The following is a 12,868-nucleotide window of genomic DNA, read 5'->3' as shown; positions in this document are numbered from 1 at the left end:
TGTGTTTATAGAAACCCCTGAGAAGGAGTGCCTCTATTTGATAGTATAGCCTGAAGTTCCCTCCGTTGGCTTCTGCTTTGTGTGACCCTATGATTAGGCATCACCTTATGGAGCCAGCTTGACTGCCTGTCCAGATGTCCTGGGAATTCTGCAAGTCATTCTCAATAAGTCACTTAGGGCCTCATTTTCCAATATTGCATGGGATTCCAAAAAGGGGTGTTACCTTATGCTAATAAGCATGTGTATCGCAAATTGCGATAACAGCTATGCAACATGCTCTTAGCGCAAGTTGCGCTATTAACCCAATTTGGGCTACATTGCCAGGATATATCGTGGTTCACGATGTTTCCGGACAGCCTGTTTCAGTATGCTGCAGGCTAGGGGGGGGAGAGGGAGAGGGCGAGAGCGAGAGACTTGCTATAGTGCCTCCTCCCTAGACAGGTATTTGTATCCCTATGGGAGGCCCACCTAGTAACTCAAGGTGGGGATTAGGTATGAGTGTAGGGGGTTGGGGGCCACTTTCACATTCAACATGAGACGTACGAACAGAACAGTGGTCTCTTGTGAAGATTTGATGGCCTTCGGAGTGAGGAAACTCACTCCAAGATGAGATTTGGGCAATGTTCTCAACCTAGCTTGATGGACACTCTACCTGGGCAACAACAAGCTAGGTGGAGAGAACATTGTCCAAATCTCATCTTGGAGTGAGTTTCCTCACTCCGAAGGCCATCAAATCTTCACAAGAGACCACTGTTCTGTTTGTACGTCTCATGTTGAATGTGAAAGTGGCCCCCAACCCCCTACACTCATACCTAATCCCCACCTCGAGTTACTAGATGGGCCTCCCTTAGGGATACAAATACCTGTCTAGGGAGGAGGCACTATAGCAAGTCTCTCTCTCTCTCTCTCTCTCTCTCTCTCTCTCTCTCTCTCTCTCTCTCTCTCTCTCTCTCTCTCTCTCTCTCTCTCTCTCTCTCGGAAACATTGTGAACCGCGATAAACCTTTACCGGCCTCTAGCGCACAATGTAACGCAAATGAAAGAGGTGTAGTTATTGGCCGCGTTAGGAGCTGCGCTAACACTGCGGCTGTTTCGTGGCACACGATAAATCCTCCCTACTTTACATTTGCTCCGCCCCCTGAATACAAAATTAAAAATTTGCATTCGCAAATCGCGTTCACGGCTGTTAGCGCGATTTGCGGAATTATCTCCCACGGTAACTCCTTGGAAAATGACCCCCTTAGTGTTCATACAGCTAAGCAGGCTAAGCAGAGGATTCTGGGGCCTTTGCCTTTCTCCATGTTGGTTTTCTGTTCAGGCACACTCCTCATGCCAGAAAATGTGAATTTGGTTTCTTGTACTAATACTTTTAAAGCAATGCTGAATACTTCTTTTCCAAAGTATCAGAAAAGTGGACAAATAATTATTCCATCAAGCTCAACATAACTTTGCCTATTGCTTATAAATGAGTGAAAGGCATCAAATGTGGAGCTTCACCAAATGTTATTTTGATGAAACTAGCCACTCATCATCATATGCCAGTTCATAAATCAAGTGCAATTAAAATACTAGCTAAATTTTTGTGTATTATTTCCATTATAGTGATGCCACCCATGTGTGTACACTATCCTTATTCGGCTAAGGGGCACTGAATATCTATCAAATCTGAAAGACGTGAAATTGGGAGCCAACCTTTGAGTGCATTATAAGCAATTTCACGTTATATCGATCCACGTTATATTGGGTCTACAGCGAATTAACATAGGTTCCAAAAGTGAAAAAGCCATATTCATTTCACTCAAAAGGGATACCCAATAATGCATGTTAATATTTTAAAAAAATAACATTTAAAAGTATTCTGAATTGCAGGGGATGGAACAGCTCCCCTATGAGGAAAGGCTGAAGAGGTTAGGGCTGTTCAGCTTGGAGAAGAGACGGCTGAGGGGGGATATGATAGAGGTCTGTAAGATCATAAGAGGTCTTGAACAAGTAGATGTGAATCGGTTATTTACACTTTCGAATAATAGAAGGACTAGGGGGCATTCCATGAAGTTAGCAAGTAGCACATTTAAGACTAATCGGAGAAAATTCTTTTTCACTCAAAGCACAATTAAGCTCTGGAATTTGTTGCCAGAGGATGTGGTTAGTGCAGTTAGTGTAGATGGGTTCAAAAAAGATTTGGATAAGTTCTTGGAGGAGAAGTCCATTAACGGCTATTAACAAATGTACTTAGGGAATAGCCACTGCTATTAATTGCATCTGTAGAATGGGATCTTCTTAGTGTTTGGGTAATTGCCAGGTTCTTGTGGCCTGGTTTGGCCTCTGTTGGAAACAGGATGCTGGGCTTGATGGACCTTTGGTCTGACCCAGCATGGCAATTTCTTATGTTCTTATGCAATGATCCACATGTACTAGAGGGCTTTTTTCCCATTTTATGTCCATGGCTATAAAAAGCATAGTACAACCAGTGCTAACTAAATGGCAGATTACTAAAGTATGATAATTCTGGTAGATACTGTAATTTTGGTAACTTGCTTATAATAATCAAGTGAAAAAATGGGCAACTTTGTGCTATATGCAAAGCTAATGATATGCAAACATATTAGGAGGTATTTTTATTGCATTAATGTGCATAACCCGCCCTCTCCGGTTTAGGGACAAGGAGGGTAGGGGCATATGAGGATCCTGGAGCCAATTCTCTCTCTTTCTCCCAGTTTGACACACTCCAAGAGCCCCAGGACAGAGTTCTTTCACCAGTGGGGGGGGGGCGGGGAAGGACTAAATCCTCCAGGGCCCAAGAAGGCTGAGGTGACTCTCACTTTGTTGTTTTGAGGCAAAAAAGACTGCCACAAAAAACTCTGGTGGCTCAGATTGAGTGTCCAAAATCAAGTCTTTACTAGAGATGAGCTTCGTTTTTCTGGGTCGGGTCGGGTTTCAGTTTGGGCGCTTCGTGGGAAAACTCGTTTTCCCACAGATTGTTTTTCGGCAAAAACGAAGCTGGAACCCGAACCCAAAACTGGAAAAACGAATCAAAAAAAATACGAATTGGGAAAAAAACCATCCCATCCCTTCAAATTTACTGTATTACAACCTCCCCCCCACCCCACCATCCCGATCCCTCCCCAAGACTTACTAAAAGCCCTGGTGGTCCAGCCGGGTCCTGCGAGTGATCTCTCCCTCCGGGCTGTCGGGCCTGCTACAAATCAAAATGGTGCAGATGGCCCTTTGCCTTTACGATGTCACAGGGGCTACCAGGGCCATTGGTCGGCCCCTGTGACATCGTAAGGGCAAAGGCTATCGGCGCCATTTTGAATACTGGCAGCCGATGGCCCGAGTGCAGGATATGGCTCCAGGACCCCTGCTGGACCACCAGGGACTTTTGGCAAGACTTGGGGAGGTCAGGAGGTGCCTCCCCCCCCCAAGACTTGCCAATTTGTGATAAACGAACGCACATCTCTAGTCTTTACTATCAGAAAGTTCTTAATCATCAGAAATGGCACTTTCACAACAGTTCTTGGTTTGATAAATTGGAGAGTTGTGAATTTCATCTTATCCGTGCAAGTATTAGGCAGGGAAACTCTCACCCTTTATGGTTTAGACAAGCACGGTTCCCAGTCAGTCAGGGTATCCTTAGATGGGAGGAACAACCCCTTCCAAAATATTGATTGGCAAAAAGAATTACAATCTCTTTCCCAGGGTGAAGACTCTGTTGTGTGTCCTCAGAATAGAAGTTTAGGTCTTACTCATAGTTCTCTTCTTCAGTTGTCTCAATGGGATTTTTTTATGAGGAAAAGTCCAGGAGCAGAGAACACAGCAGCTGTCTACAGATGCCAAAAACTTCCTGCTGGGAACTTAGATTCTCTGGAATCCTCCTGCAGCAGATCACCATTTGGAATCTTCTCTACCTCCTGATCTAACCTAGCTGGCAGCGCCCTTGAATTCCTTCAGCCAGGAGTACCAGGGCTCTCACAGAAGAAATCCCAAAAGTCAAAAACATCCAAAAATCATAATCAAAAAGTAGAACCAGCAACCAGGCAGGCCCTTCCCACTAGGGTATTGGCCCAGGCTGTGAAACCCAGTACGAAGCAGGGGAACAACTCAAGAAAAACACTCCGATTCTCTTAACCAAAATGCCACACCTAGAATTGTTGCAGCCTGCTTTTATAAGCGGCAGGGGTCTGGCCCTTCCAGCAACCTCAGCAGAGGAGCTGTTCAGAAATGAAGTACCCCCCCCCCCCCCCCCACACACACACACACACACACACATACACACACACACTACATTTTCTATCCTAGCTCACAGGGTTCAAGACAAGTGCCTTATCGTGATGATCCCAAAGGGTCATGTGTGCAAAATTATAAGCACTTTGTGAGAAATCTGTGACAACAGGTAAACAAATGCATGGTATTTTTACGAAACATTCATGACATGTCTTGAGAACCACCACCCACTGAGGACATGTATAAAACTCTGACTGTAGTAGTCACTTGTAGACAGTGCTGCTAGAAATTTGTGAATAGCTACTGAAGGATGCGAAGAAGTGGAAAACTGAGAAGAGAAAAGAAAAGAGGTCCAAAAGAGGGACAAAACAATAAAAAAAAAACCCCATCTTTTGACCAGATCCTGCAGTGCAGCACTACTCCATTCCTTGGGAAAAAGAAGTTCAGAGCACTGACAAGCTTTGAAAGGAGACAGCCCAGCTGTCGCCAGTTTGAGGGTGTCCTACAAGAAGAGGTACAGGGACTGCATGTGACTATTCTGGCAGAGGGTGTCTAAGATACTGGTTCATCCAACCAAAACCAGAGGAAGGAGGCCATGTTCGGTATCGTGGAGGAAGGCTGAGATCAAAGGCACACTGGAGTGCTTCAAGGTCTGGAAAAACCTGGCTCTGCACTGCTTGCATGGCTTCTTTTGCAGTGGTGCTTGCTGAGGACTCTCTTTCTCCTTCTCTCTAATCCCTTCTACCTTTCCTGCCACTCCTTTCTCCCTTTGCCTCTGCTGCTGCTGCTGCAGCTATAGCACCATGAGAGACTCAAGAGTCAGTGACAGAAATCACCCTGCCCAGTGCAGACTCCATCATGCAATATGCACTTAATATCACCCTCAAAGGCGTGTTTTCCTACTTTGTCTTAAATTTCCCACAGTAAATACCACACTAAATATCACACTTGAGTATGTATGGCCAGAATGCCTAAACAATTCATTATTATTCACTAGCATGGCCATTACTGTTTTTATATAGGTCAGCGAGATGACACTTTTTGTTACCACAATAACACCATTTATTGCATGTTAACATTTGTAGTAATGGTCAATATTTATTTATTTTGCCATTTTATATACCGTTGTTCCAAATGAAGATCACAACGGTTTACATTTGTCTAAATAATACTATAGCATGAGGCATTTATCACATGGAAACCAGATCTGCCATACAGCAAACAATTTCACTCTAGAACATCCACCTCTTAGTTACATATTCCTCTGTTAAGCAGCATATTTATCATGCTACTGACTAGTAAGAGTGCCAGATTGTTTTCCCCATTAGTATGAATTTCAGGACCTCATAAACACATTTTGCTTAACTGTCTGCTAATGATCTACCTCAGTATTGCAAAAGATCTAACCACTGAACTCCTAAAGCAAAATCTATAATATACTTCACCACCTCAAAATATTTGGTTTTGTATTACTTTTCACAATTAGTTGTTTGACTAGCTATCATTTCTCAAATATACAGGGCCAGAAATGCTAACCATTATTTCCATAGAGTAAAAATGGGAAAAAACCCTTGGCATATCTGGGCATTTCTATTTTACTAATTTCTTCATGTTAGCACCAAAGTTTTGTTTTGTTTTTTTACATCTTGGCACATAAGGTGAACAAGACAGACTTTTTTCCTGGAAGAATGTATGGCTCTGTAAAATGATAATAAATGTACATACATATCATAAATTTATTCTTTTTTTTTCTGTCCTTGCTAGAATGTAACTACTACCAGAATGATATCAAGAGCAGGCCATCTTCATAAATCTGCAGGCGAACCTGTCAGCTGCTGAGGCTGATGATCCCAAGTCTTTGCTATTGACCTTTCCTCCCTTCCAGCCCTGCCATGGTAGTGTCAAAAAAACTCCTTCCTTCCTTCCTTCTGTAATCAGCGACCAGGAGAAACATGCACACGAGGAAAAGAAAAAAGAAAAAAAAAAGAAACGCACACATCACAGGGTAGCTTGCCATGCTGTTTACCCCAAGAATAACGAAGCACAGGATTTGTTTAATTGCAGACCATTCCCCACGGACCTCATTATAAACTGTGAAAAAAAAAATCTATCGAAAGATCTGAATCAGTTGCTACACTGGAGGCATAATAAGGCAGAAAAAAAAACCCACCCACTAACGAATCTCCATAAAAAAATTTTCAATAATTCAAATCGACACATTTAATTTTTTTAAATGCTTCCCAATTAATCTGCAGTGTACACTGTATTTATTTTTACATTTGCGGCAGTGGAAAAGCTCTTTGGCACAAGATGCACAACAAAGGGCAAGGAGAATGATAAACAAAGAGTGTAGAGGAGGCGAGAGGCAGCTCCCTGAAAGCCCTGCACCGGATAAACACTGCCTGCACTTGTTCTGAGAGCGGAGGCAGGCTCCGCTCCGCGCTTCAGCAGCACCGGCTTCGGAGCTGTCCGCGCCGCCACCTTCTTCCCCTGCGCTCCGCTTTCTTGCCTTTCACAGCGCTCCCTATTAGTTGTGACTCCTGCTGCATTTCTACCTTCGCCCTTCCCTCCGGGGGCGCCGAATGCTTGCTGGCATCCCCGAGGCACGAGCGCAGCGCTACCTGCCAGGCACGCCGTTTGCTGGCATTGCCTCTCCCTGACCTTTTTGTTTACTTCCCCCTGCCCTTCTTAAATTTGTCCTGTCAACGACCGCAGCGGGGGTGGAAACGGCGAGCCCCCCGCCCAATTCTCCTCCTTACCTGCTCGCAGTGCCTGAGCCTCTCCCCGCACGGCGGGGCAGCTGCAGCAGCTCTTTTGTGTGCTGCTTTCCAGCCACACATGGAGACTACTAATTAACCCGGGCGGCTGAATAGAGCAGAAGCGCGCCACCCCGGAATCTGCATGCGGGGGCTGCTGCGAGGGACGGCAGACTGTACCAGAGAGGGGAGAGGGGGCTGAGCTGTTACTACGGTGACGGCCGTCCCCCTTCGCAGGGGTTTCTGCTGCGCTTTAGCAAGGCATCCACGATCAGCGCTGTGCCTGCTCTCCCTGGCGATGGGATGTAAAGCGCCCAGCTGTGAGCATTTCTGCCGGTGCCGAAGAGCCTGCTTACAAGTAACGGCTGACATACACTATCAAGGTGGCCCAAGCAACACGTCTAAAAAAAAAAAAAAAAAAAAAATCTATGCAATGAGAGGAGATAGTGTTTAAAATGTTTCGGTAACAGAAAAACAATTGTGAAGAAGCAGCAGCAGCAATGAAACTGGTAGCTAGTTGCTAGAGTATATAGTTTATTGAAATTAAAAAAAATATAAGGTCATACCTTTTTTATTGGACTTACTTATAATACATTCCGCCGACTAGATGAAGGGAGTTACACTCCACACCCGTCATCAGGCAATAGTCAAAGAATGATGTTACCTGGATGTATACAAGTGCTTCACACATTACACTACAAAGGTGGCAGGAAGAGGAAGAAGAAGGAGAGACAGAGAGTAGAGCAATGATACATTAGCAGACTGATAAGAAAGTAGCAGAGAGCAGAATTATGTCCAGTAGTGAGTTAGAAAACCATTATCTGGCCTTTTATGTTTGTTTTGTTCATTTTAATTCCCTAAGAGGAAAGGCTAAGGAGGTTAAGGCTGTTCAGCTTGGAGAAGACACAGTTGAGGGGGGATATGGTAGAAGTCTATAATAAAGTCATGAAAGGACATGACCAGGTATATGTGAATCGGTTTTTTACTCTTTAACAGGCCGATTCAAAAAACCCCGTGGGACAGTTGGCGCTCCGTGTTGAGTGCCTACTCTCCCGACATGCACCCAGGCTACCTCTCCTGGGCGCACAATTCTCTATTTAAATTAGGGCCCGCACTAATAAGGAGGCGCTAGGGATACTACCACGTCCCTAGCGCCTCCTTATTAGCAGAAGTGGCGGCTGTCAGCGGGTCCGACAACCGAGGCTTAATTTTACCAGCGTCAATTTTCGAACCCGCTGACAGCCACGGGTTCGGAAAATGGATGCTGGCAAAATTGAGCATCTGTTTTCCAACCCGTGGGCCAGCGGACAGCTTTTTTAAATTATTTTTTTGGGACCTTCGACTTAATATCGCTATGGTATTAAGTCGGAGGATATACAGAAAAGCAGTTTTTTCTGTACACTTTCCTGGCTTGGCCGCACATTTTACTTTCAGTAGCCCACGGGGATAACTAATAGGCTCATCAACATGCATGCATGTGATGAGCGCTATTAGTTTTGGGGGTGTTGGCTGCCAGTTTTCCACGCGCTATTGCCCCTTACAGTATAAGAAGTAATAATAGCGCATGTAAAACGTGCAGTCAAATGGGGGCTAAACTGTGCGCTCAACCGAGCGCACCATTCTGTATCAACCTGTAAGATAATAGAAGGACTAGGGAGCACTCCCTGAAATTAGAAAGTAGGACATTTAAAACAAATTAGAGAAAATTATTTTTCACTGGACGTACAATTAAGCTTCTAGAATTGTTGCTAGAGGATGTGGTTAGGAGAGTTAGTGTAGCTGGGTTTAAAAGAAAGGTTAAGATTAGTTACTGGAGGAGAAGTCCATTAACTGCTATTAATGGACTTAGGGAATAGCCATTGCTATTACTTGCATTAGTAGCATGGGATTTATTTAATGTTTGGGTACTTGTCAGGTACTTGTAGCTTGGATTGATCACTATTGGAAACAGCATGCTGGGCTTGATGGACCCCTTGGTCTGACCCAGTATGACAACTTCTTATATTCTTAGAATCTTGGATAGTTCTAGATTCCCCTTTTAGAATCCTGATCAGAAAGGTCATTGATGCAATGGTCTGGTCCTAAAAATAATTCTCTATGGAAGGATTACTTTACTCTTTTTTCTGATGTATTTGTGTCTGTGCAGGTTGATTCTTGTTTTTTAACTGCTTCACCAATGCAGCATCCCTTTCACATTTTCTGCATTTAATAATCTATACAACATTAGAGAGAAAGAGAGCAAGGATTGCCTGAAGTTGAATGTGTTGCTATGTAGGTAACTGTGGGGACCTGTGAAATGTGCTGGTACAGTTTGGAATATGGTGTCATGCAGGTTTTGTCTCATTGTCTTCTTTCTGAGTTTCTGTTTGAAGTTTGCTTCTTACTAGTTTTGCTTCAGGTTAGGTAGTTGTTAGAAAGCTATTACTAGAAGAGCAGGGAATATTTCTTTCAGTGATTCATTCTTCAGAAGTAGTGGCTGGTTGTCTTTTTTTATTTTTTTTATTCTTTTTCTCAGTTTTTCAGCTCTGGGTTGTATTTTGCTACCAGAGGTACTTGCTATTAGAGATGTGTATTTATTTAAAACAAAATCTGTATGACTCCATGGTACAACCTCATCTTGAGTATTGTATGCAGTTCAAAAAAGATATAGCAGAATTAGAAGAGGTACAGAGAAGGAAGGGTGATCAAAATGATAAAGGGGATGGAACAATTTTCCTATGAAAAAAGGCTAACGAGATTAGGTCTCTTCAGCTTGGAGAAGAGATGGCTGAGGGGAGATAATCAGTTGTTTATTCTTTCAAAAAGTACAAAGACCAGGGGATACACAATGAAGTTACTAGGTAATACATTTAAAACTAAGAGAAAATACTTTTCTATTGAATGCATAATTAAGCTCTGGAATTCATTGCCAGAGGATGTGGTGAAAGCTATTACTTTAGCTGCATTTAAAAACAGTTTGGACTAGTCCCTGGAGAAAAAGTCCATAAACATTATTAAGGTGGAGTTGCAGGTATCCACTGCTTTTTCTTGGGATAAGCAGCTTGGAATCTATCTACCCCTTGGGATCCTGCCAGTTACTTGTGACCTAGATTGGCCACTTGAAACAGGATACTGGGCTTGGTGGACCCTTGGTCTGACCCATTATAGCAAGTCTTATGTTCTTATGTAAATTGCTTTTTGGGTTAGGTTTATATTTTTATGTATACACAAATTACATTCAGTTCTTTTTCCCTTGTGTGGCTGATACACAAACTATCCTTGGTTTGTTGTCGATTTATTACTCATCTATCCAAAGCTGGCTATCTCATAATAGGCTCTTGTTAAATTTAAATAAAACTGAGATCATCTATCTCAGCAGAAAAGAAAGACAGTTCCTTCCCTTCAGTTTTCAATTTTTTTTAGCTTGCTCATTGCTGATCATTCAGCAAGCTAGAAATATAGGGGTCATTGTTGAATTTGACCTATCTTTAAGGCACATATTAAACATAGCGCAAAAATCTTTTTGGAAACTGAGATTGTTACATAGATTAAAGTGTTATTTGGAAATGGCAGATTTTCAATCAGTGATGCAAGTATTGCAATTTCCTACTATCGATTATTTGTATTTCATTATTTCTTGCTCTCTCTTTATATTCCAGTAAAGCTTTGCGGATAATTCCAAATTCAGTGGCAAGGTTATTAACTGGCACTACTAAATTTGAGCACATCACTCCTGTTTTAAAGTCTCTGCTTTGGATTTCAGTGGAATATTGCATACAATACAAAGTTCTTACTATGAATCACAATGCTTTAAATGATGATTTACCATTTTGTATCAATACATTACTAGAAGTCTACTGACCAGTCAGATGTCTGAGATTGGAAGGACAGTGTGCATTTTTTTCTAACTTGTTATTTAATAACTTTTTCAGCATACAAAACAAGAAAAATAAATTGTTCTCACATAAATAACAGTGTCAATGAGAAAAAGACAGCTTAAACCTCTAAGCCAACAAAACCCTAAACATCTGTAACAATTATTAATTATTGTCTAGAGTATTCCCAGAAAGGATCCCAAATGTGTTCATATTTAAAATACGCATGTTTTAAATCATAACATAACCTTTCAATAACAATCTCATGTACTTGGGCACACCAGCAATCCAAAGATGGACTGGTTTTCCAAAAAGCAGCTATGGTGAATCAAGCAGCCAGCAACAGCTGCCCAACTAATATCCTATTCTTGACAGGAATAAAAGAACGTGCCCATCTTCCCAACGGCCCCAACTCAGGCCCTGTAAAAAATGGCTAACCCAAAATATCTGCCACCACCTGTGTAACCTGCGTCCAGAAATAACTAGTACTTTGACAGTGCCACCACCTATGAATAAAGGTGCCCACTTCCACAAATTCCCTCCAGCACCTCTAGACAGTGTTTACTTGATGTCCCTAATCATGAGGTCATTTGTCTTTTTGAATAGAGAGACTCTTTTCAGTAGCAGGGGCCCTTTTGTGGAACTATCTTCTGACTATTCTATGTTAGCAGGCCTGTAGTAAAACATTTAAGAAGCAACTAAAGACCCACAAATATAGGCAAGCTTTTTATTAAGCAGGAATGAATATGAACAGGGCTGTAACGTCTCTGGATTGCCATTGATCAAATTAGCATATAATTGTTGCTGTTTGTGGCTACAGCAGTTAGTGTAACTGGGTTTAAAAAAGGTTTGGATAAGTTCCTAGAGGAAAAATCAATAAACTGCTATTAATTAATAAGCAATAGTAGCTTGAGATTTATTTAATGTTTGGGTACTTGTCAGGTTCTTGTGACTTGGCTTGGCCACAGTTGGAAACAGGATACTGGGCTTGATAGACCCTTGGTCTGACACAGTATGGCATATCTTATGTTCTTATATTCTAAGTCCCCTTTGCGCTCTGCTTCAATGGCAAGGCATAATGTTGTAGTTGCATCAAAGTATCAGGTTTATTGGTTAAGGGTAGAAACCACCGCACCATGCCTTCTTTTCATTTCCCTCCTCTAGCCTTTAGGGATCCACAGTGTTTTGTATACAGCTGTATGCTGTACAGCTGTACACGAAAATAGCACTGGCCTCAAGGCCAGCTAGTGCCATTTTGAAAATGGGACCCAGCAGGGCAAAAGTGACTGAGAGTCACTCTTCTATGATTTTGACTACTGGAACCCAATGAATGAGGGACAGGACATAGGGGAAGGGGGCTGGAAAGGTGAGAGGCAATTTTTTTAAATGGTGGCAATACAGGTTTTGTTTTCCATTTCAGAAATGAACAAATACAAACCCACCCACCTCAAGTTTTGGGGTTTTTTTTCTCATTTCATTTTCTAATGAAACAAAAATTATTTCATTGTATTTTTCATTCAAAATGCCTTGACAAAACTGTGATTGCATTTGTAAGGTTAGAAAGTGGATGTGCACTAACAGGTTAGTTCTCAATCATAAAAAAAATCAGAGGTCTTAAGGGTCCATCGTCTGTGTCATGACCTTCTTCCTTAAGATTCACGTGGAGATTGATGGAGTTCTATTTCCTTTTTTGATCAAGGTGAGAGATCTGGGTGTGACTCTTTGATTCAGCCTCAAATCAAGATCTTATTAAAAGCTGTCTCTCTCAAGTTACAGATGGTGCAATTTGTCAACATGTTCATTTTTGTCAAGTAGTACAGGCACTGATTGTGAGTTCTCTTGATTAATGTAACTCAATTTACATAGTCCTCTCCAAGGGGCAACTTTGTGTTTTGCAAATCCTTCAGAATGCTGCTATCTGGTTAATAACCGGTGTCATCTCTATGAACATATAATGCTGCGATTGCATGCACTTCTCTGGTTGCCAATAGCCATACAGGCAAAATTCAAGAGCTTGGTATGAATTTTTAAGGCTCTT

General features: G+C 42.2%; 1 protein-coding gene across 3 annotated transcripts in view; it reads right to left on the bottom strand.

The window, feature by feature from the left end:
• The window catches only part of APBA2 (amyloid beta precursor protein binding family A member 2), a 422,528-nt gene extending 415,332 nt beyond the window's left edge, over positions 1 to 7,196 (bottom strand). For 2 of the 3 annotated variants that reach the window (XM_029575804.1, XM_029575806.1), the window contains exon 1: positions 6,980 to 7,195. The gene's annotated coding sequence lies outside the window, so the exon portion shown is untranslated. Of the gene's footprint in view, positions 1 to 6,979 lie in introns of all 3 variants that reach the window. The other variant, XM_029575805.1, reaches the window with a different exon arrangement.
• Between the last annotated feature and the right edge of the window lie 5,672 nt (positions 7,197 to 12,868).

This window comes from Rhinatrema bivittatum, chromosome 13 (assembly GCF_901001135.1).
Source record: "Rhinatrema bivittatum chromosome 13, aRhiBiv1.1, whole genome shotgun sequence".
Lineage (NCBI taxonomy): Eukaryota > Metazoa > Chordata > Amphibia > Gymnophiona > Rhinatrematidae > Rhinatrema > Rhinatrema bivittatum.
This window is presented reverse-complemented; position numbering and strand designations above follow the sequence as displayed.